This window comes from Pongo abelii, chromosome 2 (genome assembly GCF_028885655.2).
Source record: "Pongo abelii isolate AG06213 chromosome 2, NHGRI_mPonAbe1-v2.0_pri, whole genome shotgun sequence".
NCBI classification, from domain to species: domain Eukaryota; kingdom Metazoa; phylum Chordata; class Mammalia; order Primates; family Hominidae; genus Pongo; species Pongo abelii.
In genome coordinates this window covers 23506498-23524804 of record NC_085928.1, presented here as the reverse complement: position 1 = coordinate 23524804, position 18307 = coordinate 23506498, and the positions used below count along the sequence as shown (strand labels likewise).

The 18307-nt window shown below is 38.5% G+C and overlaps 1 protein-coding gene across 29 annotated transcripts in view; it reads right to left on the bottom strand.

The window, feature by feature from the left end:
• ZBTB20 (zinc finger and BTB domain containing 20) overlaps window positions 1-18307 on the bottom strand; it is an 841831-nt gene that overhangs the window by 295945 nt on the left and 527579 nt on the right. For 2 of the 29 annotated variants that reach the window (XM_063721754.1, XM_024244276.3), the window contains exon 1: window positions 16574-17119. The exons of 24 other annotated variants lie outside the window; for them this stretch is intronic. The gene's annotated coding sequence lies outside the window, so the exon portion shown is untranslated. Of the gene's footprint in view, window positions 1-15812; window positions 16504-16573; window positions 17120-18307 lie in introns of those variants that run through there. 3 more of the 29 variants (XM_054551491.2, XM_054551483.2, XM_063721756.1) reach the window with 2 other exon arrangements.

Here is an 18307-nt window from a genome sequence, read left to right as displayed (position 1 = left end):
ATGTTCTCTAAGAAATCTTTTAGAACAATATTTCCCAAACTTCCCTAATCATACCAATTGACTAGTTTCTTGTTTCAGATCCAAATGCCAAGGCCCCTTCCTGAAAATTTCTTATTCTCTAGGTTTATGGTAGACTCAGGAATGTGCATATTTCAAGGGTGACCCTGATGATTCTTAATTCAGGGATGTTTGGGAAACACTGTTCTGGAGAAAACTTTGTACAATAGCTAAACATTTCTTCATTCCTAATGAATCATCACATTTTAATGTTTCTGTGGTGTGTCTTAAGCAGGTGCAGACTCTCATAGCAAACCATAAACTCCTATGTTCCTTTAAAATAGCCTAAGATACATTTACTGAGTTTTCAGGATTAGCAAAAAGTCAAATAGGGCTGTTAACTAGCCCATTCCCACAGAAGCACCAACCTGTAATTCCCAAGTATCAATTCTAATGTGTTAAAAAATAAAAGCATATGCTCAGTCATGTAACAGAGGGTTTCTTTTTTTACTTTTATTTCATTGTCTGTCAATCTGGTTGATCAGATTACAAATTTCTACTCTACTGGAAGTGATCTTTAGAAAAACAGGTCTGCCATGTTTGCATTACAGAGATATTAACAATAATAATGATTTTTAAAAAGTAAACCAAACATAAATAAACAGGAAAAGAAACCACCATATTTGAGTCCAGTCTTTGTCCTGCCTAGTGAAACATCTGTCTTATACCTTTTTGACAGGTAGAAATAAGACCTTTCACATCATCTCATCTCTCTGATAAATCAGTCTATTTCCTTACAAATTTGGTCTGAGACAAAACTCTTCTGCTCTTCCACTTACCATTTAGAAAGGCACAGTAGAAACACCATCTAAGATGAGCTCACTTCTGGGTGTCTTTCAGTTAGACTTCTATTAAATGGATACCAAGAAAGCTAACCAAGAAACAAAAATATTCCTGTCACTTCTTTTGCAACAATTCCACAATCTTGAGGAAAGTTGAATTTTGAAGAAAAGAAGGGTCTATGCCATCTTACAAGCATGAGACGGAGGAGCAATGACTATAAAGAATATTCGTTAACTGTGGTTGTACTGTAGTTATATTACAAATTGCACAATTAATTCCCACTATCAAATTAAACTGGTAAACAGGCCTAGATTAAAAACACAAGCCTTCTCTGCTTGTTTTGCTCTGTTATACACAAAGTAATCTTAAATTCAGTTTATTATCATTAGTATGGTTTCACTTTGGGGGAAAAAAACTCTTTTTCCTCATAAGGCATATTGCATATTGAGATGATGAAGACCAAAGTCAATGCTGTAGAGAGTTGTAGGGATATAACTGCTGCTAAAATAAGCACTTGGTTTAGTAGACTTTTTCCCTTAGACGCTTGGAGCACAATAATTTTTTCCTGCTGGGAGACAACATATATCCTGAATGGGGTAGGGCCTGAAAGACAGTGAAATACAGCAGGAAATACACCTGATGGCAGAATCCACCAGGATCAGACAGCATCAGGACAGCATTAAACACAGTGTTGGAAGATAGCAGAGATATGTGGACTCTCAAGGAACACTGAAAGATTACAGATTGTAGGTGAGCATGGTTTTGAGAGTCCATCTCTGCTGGCCACAAGAATATTAGCAGTCAACATTTGCAAGGTCTGTTTAATTATGTCAGTGACCAGAGCTAGCCTCCCAGGTTAAGTGAGAATGAGAACTAACAAGCTGCCCCTAGCCTCCTTCAGGACGTAAATGATAAAGCTATGGCAATCACAGCAGCAGCAGCAGAAGCAGCAACAGCAGCAGCCGAAGCAGCAACAGCAGCAGGAAGAACATGGTTTTGACCCGCAGTTCTTGCCCATCAAAGAGCTGTGCCCTGTCTGCTCCCACTGACAGGCAGATAAATACAGAGATCTGTTGGCAAGTACATATTTATGTATATCTACAGCTCCCTCACACAGACTTACAGAGAATGCATAACAGCTTCTAGTGGTATAACAAATGCACCCACTAATGGGGTGAGACCCATTACTCACAAATGGGTGAAAAGAAGCATCAATATGCAGGTCTTAACCCCAGTTTGTGGGCAGAAACTTGTCATTCCATTGCAGGCCGATAGGTCTCCTATTCACCCAGTCCTTGTTTAATTTTCCAAACACCCTTTCTCTAAATGGTGCTACTCTGAGCTGTGTAGTGCAGACAGACAGGTTTGACAAGCAGAGCTGTCAAGTTCACATTTTTTATCCCAACTGTAGGGCAAAATTACGCCTTGTATGTAACTGGGGTTGACTGGTTGGGAAGGCAGGAGAGGTTGGCATTTAAGAGGTATTTTCCACATTAGAAACTCAGAACTCAAGATAGAAAACTCATAAAGGGTTGTCTCTTTATTCAAAATCCATGAAATCAGGAGAGTCCAAAGATGTGTACTGGTGGTCTACTGTGGGGCATATACATTTTGCTGAAATGAGAAGATGAAGAAAAAAGTAAAGCTTAGTCCTATCTAGAAGGAGCTCTGGGTACGTAAGTAGTGAAAGACACTCAAATACCATAATATAAAATGGGGCACTTGCCGTAAGAGAGGAACATAGCAATGTGTACACACAATTCTTGGTTAACCAGGAAGTTGAATATATAAGTAATATATTAGCCAAATTTTTATCCTTCAAAAAAATTTGCAATTGTCCAAAGAAAGGCCAACAGGATACATGCTAGGTAATGATGGGTGGATTAGGCATACAACGAAAGCAAGTTAATGAGCGCTGTTTCTAACAACCAAGTCCCAGAATATCCTTGGGATCTCTGGGACTATCTCAAGCATATAACATGAGTCTGGGATGGTTTTGAAATCTCTGCTAGCATATGCTCTGCCCTGAGGTTTCTTTTTGGTGCTGATTTGGTTGAACTGAAGAAGGAAGGGAGGACACATAGAAGAGTTCTCTGTATTTTCAGGAGGCAGTCCTAACTATACCGGTGGTACAGTTAAGAACCTAGAATGAATGCTCCTCCAGAATCCCCTTGTGCAGATCAACACTCTATGGTATATGAAATCTCACAGAGTCTTGCATATCAGAAACTCGCAAATGGGAACACAGAAGAGTCTGTGTGTCCCTGAGTTTATGCTCAAGCTGGCAAACATCAAGAGTAATTTATGTAGTTCAGGAACATACTATAACAAAGCTCTCACAGGTTGGAGGCTTCAGTGAGCCTGAGGGCTCATTTCCCAACCTGGACTTACCCCATAAGGAGTAATGGACTTTGCTAACATCAAATCAAAAGGCAAAGGAAATCAGGCATTTAGGAGGTATTTTACAGTTACAACTACCCAATCCTAGTTGGGACTAGGATTAGGGTTGGTGGGGAAGGAGACATGGAAAGTGCTGTTAAATGTTGTTTGAAATGTCCCTTTTTGATCCCCACAGTCATGAGTGTATTTGAGTCTTGATTGCTCTTTACTTAAATTACTGTCATTGCCCCTCAGTTGGCATCTCTGACTAATCTCAAACCTCTCAATCTACTCTGCACACTATAGCCAGGTTAACTTCTAAAACACGTCTTTCATTATTTTTGCTTCTCTCTGTAAGTGTTTCAGTTATTCAGCAAATCCTTATTGCATTCTAACTGTATGATAGCTGTTGTTCTCATCACCCACAAAAAATAAATCTGGACTCTGCCTGCCTTTTGGAATTCACATCCTAGTCTTCAATAACATGGCTCTGATTTCTAGTTTCACTACTTCCTATATACACCAACTTTATTTCCATTGGTTGATATTTTTCTTCATCCTCCCTACTTCTCTGTTTTCCCATACTAAACCATTGGCCACCATCTTTGCTTCTTTCCAAAAGACCTTTCATTCCATCATCTTTCAATGTCCAGCGTTTACATCTACAGCTAAAGTTCTCCCTCTACTATTAATAAAGCCTTCTATACTCCTTTCTAGGCCACCATAATGCAGATTCTTGTAGTACTCACTACCTTTCGTTATTGCTCATGTTGGTGCATAATGGCAGACTGGTAATTTCCAGTTAGTTTTAGGATCTAATTACTAGTCTCTGCAGTAAGAGTATAAAAACCATAAGCTCTCTGTGACCAGGTATCGTGTTTCTGATAGTCACATTATTAACTGTTGTGATAACCGCGAATTAAGTTTAGCATCATACTTGTTTCTAAATTTAAATTGTACCACTTCTAACAAAATTTTCTCCATCATTTTATTAAAAAAAAGTCCAAAAGAGGATGACAATAACAGGAACACAATAAATATATATCCACATGTAATGGTCAGTGGTCTCTTCCAGTGACAATAATGTTGCATTTTGCTATTAGCTCCTTTCTTTTTTACATGATATTCACTATGAGACATACTACTGCACTAATGCCAACATTTTCCAGTAAAAATTGACGTTAATTAAGCTTTGGATGTTGTCAGCACTAGCCTAGGGATAGGGTAGGTTTAGCGCCACTGAGACCAAGTTCAGGGTATAAGATCTCTGATATTCATCAAGCAGTTAAGATAAGAAGCATAATGAAAGGCAAAACAAACGGTACACCATATAGTATGCCGAATATTTTTAATGCTGCTCTTTGTAGATAGAACTTGGTATCAGCTTTTACTCATTTGTTATTGATATATGTGTATTTTCTTAAAATATAATAAATATAGAAAAGGGTTTGTGAATAACATAATATGAAGATCAGAATCAAGATTAGAGCCAAGGGCATCAGATTAGAATGTAGATGAATAATGAATCACCTGTAAGATTAAAGTTCTAATTCCAAATAGAAAGAAAGCACTAGCAAAGGCATAAAAACATGGTTCTAGTGTGGTGTTCACAGTTCCATGAAGGAAAAGATGAAGCAGATAGGAGGGTGGGCCTACTTTATGGACTAGGTACTGGTATTAAGGGTTTTGTATTAGCCAAGAAGACAAAAATAATTAAAAGAGTTTGGACTGAAAGACTGGGAATGATAACTGGGGATAGTGAATAGGGTGGCCTAGGTGTACAATGAGGTCAGCATTTAGGACATCAGGTAGCCAGGACTAGGACCTAACCAAGAAGCTGGAAATAGAAGGAAACTCATTCATTTATTATTTGACCTTACATTTATTTATTGAATAATAGTAGTAGACTCATCTATAGACCTAAATCAGTGGATCAACAGACCTAGACTAGACCATGCTTAACAGAATTTACAGTTTGGAGGGAAAATAGACATGAAAGACTTAAGTAATAAGATGAGAGCAGCCAGAGACAATGAGTAGGTAATAGGAGTGAGGCCCACCAAAGAAGTGATCTTATATCAGCTATTTGAAACCAGTGGTAAAAGTAAACTCAGTACCAAGCTCACTTCATCCAAAGCATGGATTCCTTATATGTTCTCTGCTTGGGTGGATAATATCAAGATCAACCTGTATATAAAGCTTACACAGCTAGGACAAGCAAGGATTCGTAGGTCGGGGGAGTGTGTTCACGTGCGATGGTGTCTGTGCCTGTAGGTTTTTTTCCTAACAAGTATTAACCATGATCCTATAGCATAAGAGTAAGTGATGATGAAGAGGATGATAATGGTAATGATGATAACAGCAGCTGTTTATTGAGTGCTTATTATATACTAGGTATTGGTTTAAATATTTTACATTTATTAGATTACTTACTCCCCACAGTAATTTTATAATAAAAATAATTTTATGGTTCCCCGCCTCCTTCTCCTCATCCTTAATTTACAGATGAAGAAACTGAGTCATGAGAATTAGTTTTCCTAAGGTTACAGTATTGTAGAATCTACGTAGTCTTCACTCTTAACCACAGTGCTCTACTGCCTAAATTCAGGTAACCAACAAGAGTTGCCCTGCCTCATCTTGGAGCTTACAGATGTCTACAGAATATATTGAGAAATATATATGAGAAATGATTTAAGGATATTCTTACCAGAGCAGTAGCCATTCTAAAAATTATCACAATGGTATATTATATTGTTTAGATACAAAATGAGAGTATTGGGGTAACAGATATCAGAGATTTGGCTCTTACAGATTTTAATTCTTAATTGTACTATTTAAGGGAAAAATTAAGTATTGTGAGGAAGCACTGGAACAATGGAAAAGGTAATATGGAAAGTAAAAAGTGTAGTCTCAGCCTGGTAAGTGTGGCTGTCTATCTCTTCAAGCTTCCTTTCTCAACAGGGTGACATAAGGGTTAATAGGATGACTGTAAAATACAGTTACCTTATGAAGAACGAAAAATTCCATTATTACTGAGATCTTCCAAACCCTGATAATTCTGCTGGGATTTTCTGAACCATGATAATTCTGCTGGGATCTGGTATTAAACAGCATGTAGACAGATTAATCCCAAGCCCAGAAAAGAGTGAACAAATAAAACATAAGTAGCATAATGACTGAAGAAAGTTAGATTATAGTGTCCAATCTCATAGTGGCCACTTTTTTTGTTTGTTTGTTTGTTTGTTTGTTTTGAGACGGAGTCTTGCTCTGTCGCCCAGGCTGGAGTGTGCGGTGGTGTGATCTCAGCTCACTGCAACCTCCACCTCCCAGTTTCAAGCGATTCTCCTGCCTCAGCCTCCCGAGTAGCTGGGATTACAGGTGTGTGCCACCATATCCAGCTAATTTTTGTATTTTTAGTAGAGACGAGGTTTCATCATGTTGGCTAGGCTGGTCTTGAACTCCAGACCTCAGGTGACCTGCCTGCCTCGGCCTCCCAAAGTGCCCAAAGTGCTTGGGATTACAGGCATGAGCCACCGTGCCCGGCCTGTAGTGCCCACTTTTGACGAAGTTGATTGTTCATGTGGGAGCATGAACATGAAAATTTAATTACAAACTAAGGAGAAACATACTTAACTTTGAATCTTTCCTATTGGTTTCCTGGAGTCAATTTTAAAGTATCACTTAATAAATACTATTTGACAATTTGCAAATTTATATAAATGTATTTTCCTTAGATTATAAGCATTCAACTCCAATATGATGGTTTCCTATTTTCAGTTTGAGTATATATCAAAATAGAATGTCCCTGTTAGATATCTAGGGAATCACTTTTAGGGGACACTGTATAATACCTTACTAAATGCCAAGACTACAGTACTATTATTTTCACAAGTGAGCATGGGTCAAGGCAAACAAAGAAGGGCAAGGTGGGGTAAGGATATATAGGCTGTTAACCTTGCTGCATTTTCTAGCCTCAACATGCTGGAAGATCCTGACCTTAAACTGAGTAGAGAATGTCTTAAAGCAAAGAAACAAGAACTCCTGTACTCTGAACTTTGTTGGGGAGTTCTGGCCCCTTTTATCATTTGACCGTCAATGAATAATGTAACTGCGTTTAGCCCTTAAGCCTGTACCAGCTGCAAACATGACAGATACCTGTCATATTTTAGAACAGCTTATCACCTCAGCCTCTGGAGTGATTGAGTACTTATAGACACAAAGATAGAAACATAAAGCACATATGTATAGGCAGGAGTCCCCTGGAGGTGGCGATTAGGACTAGGCAGTAATTTTAGCTTGAAGTTCCTATGACTTAAATAGCCACTTGAGCTCTGCTCCTGCAGTTTACGATGTCAATAGAACCCCTAAATGAAATTACAGCCTTCTGATACGCAGCAGGATATCCTTTCTTTGCCATGCAATGTACATGGCCAGGAGAAATTGCTCTGTATATGGAGTTTCACTAAAGCAGAATTTATCATAAGGCTGCTCTGCTAAAATATCATTATGCTGTTATTCACTGGATAACACATCTAATGACTCGAGGTGCACTTGATAGCCATGTTTCAGTGAACACAGACGCATGCCCTGATATGAACTGGGCACTCCAGTACTTCAAAGCACTATCGATTTCAATTCTACCATAATTTACACCTGGCTTGTTTTGCCAATAGCTTGAACCCATGCTAACACTGGAACATACACATACAAGCTTTAGAAAGATCAGAAATGAGCTGTATAGCAAAAATGCATGCAGCAAACTTTCCAGGATTTTGCCTTTATAATCATCTCCCTTGATGCCGATTAAATATTTTGCACGATTTTCCTAGTTAAGTTTGGGCATTCCCTCTGTTAGCATTGTCCTTTGGTTGGTGATGATGGTAATAAGAACCTCTTATATTTGGACAAGCTATGGACACTTCTGCAGCAGGATCTGGGTGCCAGTCATCTTGGTTCTCCCGCTATCTAGCACAATGACTGGCACACAATAGTTGCTCATGATAATCTTCTCCACAGGCTCCTCTTCCTCTCTCCATTCCAGAAATGCACTGTATATAAAGGACCTTCTCCCTTTTGTCATCTTTCAATATATTTTTCCTGAGAAATGTCCACTCCATAATTTTAACTATTAACATGATTCGGATGATTCAGATGACTGCCAAAGTCTGTCCCTAACATCTCCAGCATTCCTGACTAAATCCAACTGCCAGTCTGGATGCTCCCCTAACACCCCCAAATTAACACCTTCAAAAGTAAATTTGTAATCTTCCCCAATCCTCCAAAATCTACTCTTCCTCCTCATAGCTTTTCTTGCTTAGTTGTATAAGGCAGAAACCTGGGAGCAATCCAAAATTCCTTCTCTCCATGCCCAGCCCGAAGGTTATTAAATTGTATCAATTTTGCGTATCTCTTGAACATATCTCCTCCTCTCTGTCTATTCCCACAGTTATTGTCCTAGTTCAGGGCTTCATTGTTTCCTGTCTGAACAATTTCAGTTGCCTCCTAACTCATTTTCTTGCCTCTATTCTCCCATTCCTATAATGTATCCTCTACCCTGCTGACAGGGTGATCTTGTATCACACAATTTCATCATTAACCTTCTCTACTTAAAACCTTTCAATAGCTCCCCGAATGCCGCAAGATGAAGTTAAAACTTCTTTGCATGGCAATCAGGGTCCAACATGATTGTTCCCTGCCTGCATCTACAGCATCGTTTCTCTGTACTCCCCTACTACACATCAGCGATAGTGTTCCCCAGCTCTGCCATGCTATTTCTAGTTAACTGCCTTTGCCCCTGCTGGCCCCCTTACTGAATGTTCTTCCTCCCTCTGACCATCTGGGAAAATCCTTTAAGTCCCAGCATGGATTTATCAGCTCTTCTGTGAAACTTCCTCTGATCCCCCACTCCAAGATACGTTCAGCTGAACAGTCACTATTTTGTGCCTCCGTGGTTCCTTGAACATCCTTCAGGTATGGCACATAGCATAATGGTATTACCCCAACTTGTTTCCCTATCTGCCTCTCCTCTAGTGAGCAACTTGAGACCATGTTGTATTCATCTTTGTATTGTAAATGACAAAGCCAATGCCTTCACAACAGCATATTAGGGCCCATGTGATCAGACACCCTTGTCTCCCTTACTTCATCTCCTACTAGTTTCATGCTTACCCACTCGGATTCTGCCACACAGACTTCCTTGTTATCACTCAAACTTTCCAGATACATTCATGTCCAAGGCCTTTGCACTTGATGGTTCCACTGTTGAAAATGCTTTTGCTTAGAAATCCACAAAACTTGCTTCTTCACTTTCATTGAGGTCTTTTCTCAAATGCTGTCAATGAAGACTTTCCTCTCTACCTCTCCACCCTATTTAAAACTGCAAACTTATCCCTGACACAAACACCCATGTACACACTCTTTCTCTTCTTTAAATTTTTCTCCATAGCACTTATCATAAAATGCCACATATTTTACATATATATATTTTATCTTCTGTCTCTCCTATCTAGAAAGTAACTACAAGGAGAACAAAGATTTCTGTTTTTTTTTTTTTTTTTTTTTTTTTTTTAAATCTACTGCAGTATCCCCAACCCCTGGAATAGTGTTGGGTACATAATATGAATGCCTCAATAAATATTTATTAATAAATGAATCAATCTTTAGCTTCTAGAATAATAACTGACACAGTAGGGATTCAAAAATGTTTCTTTCTTTTTTTTTTTTTTGTTTGTTTTTTGAGACACAGTCTTGCTCTGTTGCCCAGGCTGGAGTATAGTGGTGCAATCATAGCTCAATGCAAGCTCAAACTCCTGGGCTCAAGGGATAAGGGATCCTCCCATCTCAGCCTCCTCAGTAGCTGGGACTACAGGCATGTGCCATCATGCCTGGCTACTTTTTAAAAATTTTAGTAGAGATGAGATCTTGCTATGTTACCCAGACTGGTCTCAAACTCCTGGGCTCAAGGGATCCTCCTGCCTCGGCATTTCAAACTGCTGGGATTATAGGTGTGAGCCACTGCATCTGGCCCAAAAATATTTCTTAAACTAAAAAATACATGGGTGAATGAATGAATTAATGTTAAATCCATGTTTAATGAATATAATGAAGAAACAGTGTGTACAGTACAGTCTGTGTACAGTAAGTTGAATGGGTTACTATTATCCTCATTAGACAAATGAAATAGATGAGTCCCAGAAAGGTTAGGAGCCAAAATTAAAGCTACGATACATAGCTTAAACAGGTTTGCTACTCTTTTTCAATTCACTATTGAAAGGAACAGACAATTCTTTGCACTTTGTTCATGATGTACCTCTAACATTTGTTATACAATTTTGCTTCCTCTTGACTAGGAATGCAATTAGCAGGAGGTGCAAGGTGCTAACACTTTTTATTACAATTTATGTCTTTCCATATTAGGTGTTTTTCATAAAAAAGATCCCCTTTCTTTCATTTTCACAAGTGGATTAGGCACTCATATAATTTTGCCCTTCGGAATGGTTTGTACATGACTACCCAAGAGGACATCGTGTTACAAATCCTGCCAGAATGAACTGGAAGGTGAGTGCAGCATTCATAGCTTAAGGATGAACAGGTTGTTTGGTGCCAGGTTTGTACTAATGGAGATGTTCTCCATTAGTGTTAACTCCCAAAGGAGAATAAATTCAGTAACAAAACGTTTTAGTTTTTGGCATTTCTAGGGAGAGTTAACTTTCCATTGTTCAAGGGTTAATTATCCATTATGTGAATCAGTTTTCTTTCTGTGGATGCTTACATCTAGGAATTCAGTTTACTAGAGAGTGAGCAGGGAAAATAAAGAGATGAAAGGAATATTCTATATATATAAACTCCAGGAAAAAAATTGGTTTAGGGGACAGAATTAGATATAGTTTGGGGATTGCTAAGTTGATTGACAATTGAAAATGGGTAAGATTAAAGCATGTTTTATTCTACACTATATTTTGGGGTTTTTTAAAAATTGTTTATTAGGGTCAGTTTGTAGTATATGCAGTTACTCTCTAGATGTGATTCTTGTCAGCAGAATACCATCTAGGGTGCTAGAATGGGAATTTAGCAAATGGTACTTTAGAGGCTAGCTCGACTTGATGCCCCTCTCCTCTGAGGAAGGCTTAGTGTGCTGCAGCTTAATGAATGAAACAGCACTAAGTGATTCCACCAATTTCTCTACTCATTGATGAGAAACAACTGCACTAGGCTATTTTCAGCTATTATTTACCTCAAACAGGGCATTTAATTAGTGCTTGTTAAGACAGTGCAAATGATTTGGCTGCCAGTCTTCTTGCCCCTGCTCTTTATTGTGCTGTATGTCTGCCCCGCCTCTCTCCTGTCTAGTTCACAGGGCATCCATAGCCAGTCTTCATGCCTTTCCATAACTGACATCAGCCTGACCTCCACAGATGTGGAAGTTTGAGGAAAGGAAGAACAAGTATTGACAAGCTGGAGAGACTGTTGGTTAATATGATGCATTATAGGTAAGTCTGGTACTTTCTGACTACATGAGCTGACCAAGCTGGATATTCGGTCACCCTCATAAGTCCAGGAAAATGAATGGAACTACTGCAAATTGAAGATCCCATGGTCCATCAGAAATTACCCAAGCATTGTGGGGAACCTTAGCAATCTTAGTAAATGGTTGGAAATGCTGTCAGATAGTTGGAAGATCTAACGTGGGAGTTAAGGAGGCTCAGATATAGAAGACTCTACCAATTTGTGTTCTAGACATGGACATGTTTCTTTTTTTTTTTTCTTTCTTTTTTTTTTTTTTTTTTGAGGCGGAGTTTCGCTCTTGTTGCCCAGGCTGGAGTGCAATGGCGCGACTTTGGCTCACTGCAATCTCCACCTCCTAGGTTCTAGTGATTCTCCTGCCTCAGCCTCCCGAGCAGCTGGGATTACAGGCATGCGCCACCATGCCCGGCTAATGTTGTATTTTTAGTAGAGAGGGGGTTTCTTCATGTTTGTCAGGCTGGTCTCGAACTCCCGACCTCAGGTGATCCGCCTGCCTCGGACTCCCAAAGTGCTGGGATTACAGGCATGAGCCACTGTGTCCGGCTGTTTCTTTCACTATGATAAGCAAGATGTATTCACTGTCAATGCACTGACATGTAGATATCCATCCATTCATCACCTATTCATTGATCCTCCACTCAGACTGAGCCAATCTGACACTGGTTGGGAGAGAAATTAACAAACCTAAAACACAAAACTTGCCGTCTAACCACTTGCAGTTTCATATATAGAAAAAACTTCAACTTAAAAACATATATAAATGCTAAATGAAGATAGATTTGTAAAATGCTACCAATGTCAGATCACTTTTAATTTGGGTTTTATGGAAAACTTCAGAGAAAAAGTGTGACTTGTCAAGGATATGATTTGGCTGATCTTGAAAAGGTATCAGAAAAATTATGGTTGCAGATGCTAATATGTAAATACAGCATCAAAATATTTAACATACAGTAAAATAGCTGAGAAACTAGAATAAATGGGATCATTTGTATATGTACTCAGTCTTATAAAATAAAATGAATTCATTAAACAGGCTCAATTTTAAGATAATATCAATTAATTTCTACTTAATTTTAAACTTTTATATATATATAGCAATTAATATTTTGAAGTTGTACATAATAGAATTTAGGTTGATAAGCTAACATGTATATTTGCTGAAGGATAATTACCAAACTTATCAGCTAACTACATCTTTCTTTTTGCAAATACTGTTCATAAATATTTGTGTAAACTTTCGGTGTTGTCAGTGTGATAAAAAGTCAGCTACATTTCATTTATGGTCATTATGACCAAAACATTTGACTGAAATCAAAGGCAAGTAAGCTTGGCTAGAATTTGGTCATATTTTTAATAGTTGAATATAGATACATGGTTGTGAGTATATGTAGGCATTTATAAGCTAACATACCTATATAATCATATGATACAAGCAATCAACTCCTTTTTAAGTTTTTAAAATATATGTCTTTCTTAGGGGAATCACATAAATACTAAAAACCATTTCTAAACAAATAAGAGAGAACAATTTCTTATTGGGGTAATGACAATTCTGTTATTTAGCAATTTCATTTGTGTATATTTGCGACTGCCTAATTAAATGAATATAGCATATAGGAAGTACTTACAGCTAAAATATGCATGCAAGAAAATATACATTTCACAACATGCATCCTCATTAATTTAATGAAATTAGAATTTTCAGGTGAGCACTAGGAAATTGAGTTATTGATAGTACATTGTGAAGGCTTATAATCAAGGTATTGAAAAAATAGGTAATATTAATATAGCCATTGAAGCACAAAGAAATACATCATTGTCTTGCCTTTGTATCAGAGGTACACTAATCAAATTCTGACTTCTTATATATTTCAATTGAGTCATGAAATTCTTCCACGGCCACTTGGAACTCCAGGTCTTAGCAACTATAAGAAAAACCTCTCTGGCAGATTATATTTTTTTAAATGTCATGTCTTGGGAATACTCTTAAATATTTGTTTTCACCTATTCTCTGCTTAAAGGTGCTTATATAATTTCATATGTAGTCAATAATAACATGTTTTCAAAGTGTTAAGAGATCTAGCTTGCCTTCAATGCAGTTGTAATAGACATCCCCACCAGAGACTACGAGACAGTTTTCCCGGGAGTCTGGGCAGTTTGAATATTAACTGAGGAATGTTAACCTCCTATGTAGGTCTTGGTGGTAATGGCCTAAGAGCTAGTTACATTTTTTATAATGTATTGTAAACACCATTTCCAACTTTTTTTCTTTAGAAAACAAGATAACTAATGAAAATTACCCAAGAAATATTATACATATAAATAGTATAGTCCTAACATGAGCTAACTACAATAGGCAAACTTTACTATGAATATAACATTAAACTTTTACCATACTAGCCCTAATAAAACTCTGAGACTATTTCCTATCACAATGACAGCTGGAATTTAATATGACTCACAAACTATAGGAATTGTGATAGGAAACTGACTCTGTCCTAGAGGCCACTGACAAACCTGATAAGGCTGTAGCAGGGGTCAGTCTCTATAGGAAACTTGGGATATATGAGCATGTATGAGTTCTGTGGTTAAGAATCTGAATCACTCAGTATAGCTAAAAAAATTCCAAAGCTGAGTACCAATGTAATATGCTGGATCGCTGTACTTACTTGGACAAGAGTACATGCAACAGGCACATACAATACACATCTGGTTAAATGTAAAATCATCCATTGCTAAAGCATTTTAAACTTCTAGGAGAAATCTATTGGCAATGTGTTAACAGCAAGGACAACCAAAACAATAAAATAACATCTCTTTCCTAAAATTTAAGAACATCGAATAAGTGCCCCTTAGGCTGGGTTGTGATTCCTGGAAGTTTCAGCCTATAAGAACCATATTGGCGACATCAAAGACTCCCCCTCTTTCCAAATAGCAATTCACTTCAGATGCTGCCACACAATCGAATGCTTTTATGGCCACCATGTTTTTTTTGGTTTTTGTTTCGTCTTTTGTTTTTTCCACGCTTAATGAACATGCCAGATTCTTGAAATAGAAAGACGATGAGAAAACCCAGTAAGATGGAATACCTCTAGAAAAGAAACTAGGCAGGGACCTGATGGTAAAGGATAAAAACACATTCCAACAGGAATTCTACTTTTAGGGAGAGTATGAGTTATTAAGAAGGATGTGGAAGGCACATTTTGGCTACGAAAGCTGGTCCGTGAACTCCTCTGCTAGTCTCACATCAGACAGGATGCAACCATCCCCACTCCATTCCTTCGACAACTTCCCAGAGCACACTCAATCAGTGTCCCTTATATTGAGGACAATACTATATTTGGGTTTAATACTGTGAGGACAGTCATTTAGTTTTCCTGTGGCAGGATGATAAATTTCCCGGGAACCAAATAAGGATTCTCATTGCATTCTTCTGCTTGATACTATGAATGCAGAAGAATAAACAAGAGGGTGTGACAAATCATATTTTCCAAAGGTCGGGTGTGGGGAAGTTCCCTAACATTTAAAAGCAACCAGTTGTTAGCAAAGTGATCTTTAGAACAGTATTAGCAAGAATGTTTGCTCTACATCCACTATAGATACTCTCTCCTGCTTAGCTAGGCATGTAAGTACTGTGAGCATAATGTAAATACTCAGAACAGAAATGCATGGAAAGCTGGTGGAGTGAAACTCCCAATGAACAATTAATTCCACTTTCACTTCTCCCATCTACCTCCCTGAATACTACCTCCCTGCCCCCACTCACCTATCTTCCTCTCCCAACAAGCATGTTTGCTAGGCATGTCAAGGCTGACATCCATCGGTGGCAATATGAAACCTATGCCTGCAGGCTGCTCCTGAGCATAGCCTCAAGGCTCTGCCATTGTCCATAGAGTGCTCTCAGTTGTGCCCGCTAAAAATCTTCATCATTCCATTTGACTGTTTGGTAGTATTTCTTTAATTGTATTTTTTGTTTGTTTGTTTTAAAAACACCCTTTATTTCCTGCTTGCCTTAGAGACACCAAGAATAAAATCCTTGACACATCAAATTCTGGAACCTCACCACTCACCAGGACTGTGGTTCCTGATCCAAGGAGTGACGACTGAGAATCAGCACACAGTCTCTTGAGGGTGTCCAGGCCTGGCTGTTAAGCTCCCTGCTCTGATTAGTTTGTCGAGTTCACAGTGTTCCAGAGTGCTGAAGCACAGAAATTAGGGAGGGGAGGTGGAAGGAAAATCACTGGAGCCTCTTACGATCTAACTTCCACTAACTGGGAGGAAATGTCTTATAAATAAACAACAGTAAGAGAAACAAAAAAAAAAAAAACCCATCCCGTCCTGCCAGAGGAATGTACATTATTGTCTCCCGACGGAAAACTTTACACCACACCAGAATGCAGCCATGTCTCCTGAAACTACCTCCCTCAAAACAGAAAGAAAAAGAGAACCAAAAAGGAAAGGAGAACAAAACAGAACAAAAAAGATTTCATCCCCTTGAATTCTGTTGGGAAGTTCATGTGAGTTCCCAGTAGACAAACTAAACTAAGCAATTTCAACAGTGTCACTGTTCCAGAATTTTGTGCAGAGGCTGCTTATTAGCCAAATTTCATTTCTGCCCAGATCACTGCTGTACCATCTAGACATTTTCAGAAGGGAAGTTCAGGGAAGGGGGGAAGGGTACGACTGTGGAGAAGAGGAAGAAGAGAGGACAAAGGAAAACTCCTGATGAACCAGAATGCCCTAGCCACGGCCATGATAGAGCGAGCCCCCACCCACCACCCGACTACTGCTTGTTGAGGACTTGGTGATGCGGTGTGTTTTATCTACTTACTCTTTCTGCTCGGGAGGCTGAGGTTCCTACATTTCCAGCTCATGCTGGACTGTACCGTAAGCAACAAGTGAAATGAGTTCAGTGATCTCATTCTAGTCCTTCGACTCCTGTCCACATCACTAAGCGACTGCACAGCTTGGCACAGGCCAGGATGAGTCAGCAGTCTCTGGTCATGAGAGGCCAGGCCTGGAATAGCAGGGGGGTTTAGGTCCGGAGCAAAATGAAGCAGAAAGGCAGTCTAGATGGCAGGGCTCTGTTCTGCAATACACAGAAATACTGCAGGTCAAAATGAAAGCGCCTCATCAGCTCTGGGGTGAAGATTGTAGGACTGTAAAAAAAGAAGCATCAAGAGAAAAAAAAGCTGCCTACCAAACATAGCAAGGACAAAACAGAGTACCACAGTCAGAAAAAGAGGGCACTGGTAGAGCCCTGGAGGATTAAAGATGCTCATTAAGGTTTCTGAAATATCTTTTCTTCCACATGCTCCCAAACTTGAATTAAGAAATGGTGATTTCCTATATACTATCCTAGTATTTTGGTACTGTTTTCCCAATTCAGTAAGTAGCAAAACAAAAAAAAATGCAAAGCACTGCAGTTAAATAGCAACAAAAGTCTCATATTTCATAAAATAATATGAGTCTGATATCTCAAAGGTATACATTTGGGTTAATAGTATCTGTATATAGCCTGTATGAAATGGTTAAAGAGGAGTACTCTTTAAATTGAGCTTGGGTGGGGGTAGAGAAGAGCTTAGAGAAAAGAGAGATACCAGTTAATGATAAAACAAGGGAACTATGACACTGTGACCATATTTCTACTCAATGGGGCCAACACAGACCTCCATTAGACCTCCATCAAGAAGTGATGCTCCCACTAATAGGACTTCAAACACTTCTCCCTCTGCAGTAGTATTGTAATATAGCAAGGGGAGAGGGAAAATAAAATAGATAGAAAAACAAGGTTCAACATAAAAAAAATTAGTGATAGACATTTTGTTTCAGAGGAGGCAACTGATAAAAAAAAGTCTTGGTATCTGAACAGGCTTAGAGAAATCATATCTAGATGAAGATGCCAGGTGGAGACTGATAATTATCAGGGAATGGTAGTAATGGCCATAAAGAAGGAAGAAAGCAATCTCAAGTCACATGATGTAGAATAAAACAGCATGGAAAACAGAAGGAGAGCAACAGACTTGGGGAACGCTAGTAAAATATTTCTTTAAAGTCCTTTTAAGAGGGATAATGAGGACCCACCACATATTCCTAACTGTTGTCCCTCAGAGATGCACAGATGTATATGGGTAAGAAAATGTAAAATAAACTTTCAGCTTTCATTTTAGAGGGTATTAAGTCATCTCAACACATATTTACTAACTGTTTAATCTTGGGCAAATGAGCTTTCTAGCCTCAGTTTCTCTCTCTTTGAAATGGAAATAATATCATCATCCTCATGGAATCATTGTAAGCACTGAATCAATGTTCATTAACCCTTATCTCAGCAGTACCTGTCACATGGTGAACATTCAGTAAATTGCTTATTATTCATATTATTTGATTATCATATCATATCATCTTTATAAGTACCCAGTGAAAGAATCCCCTCCAGTGTTGTTCCACTGGATTGAGAGGAATCGATATGAAGACTCTAGTAAAATCAGTTGAGTAACACTGCTTACACTGCTGCTTTAAAAAGATTATTTCTGTCTGGGTATGTTAAACATTATACTTGAAGACA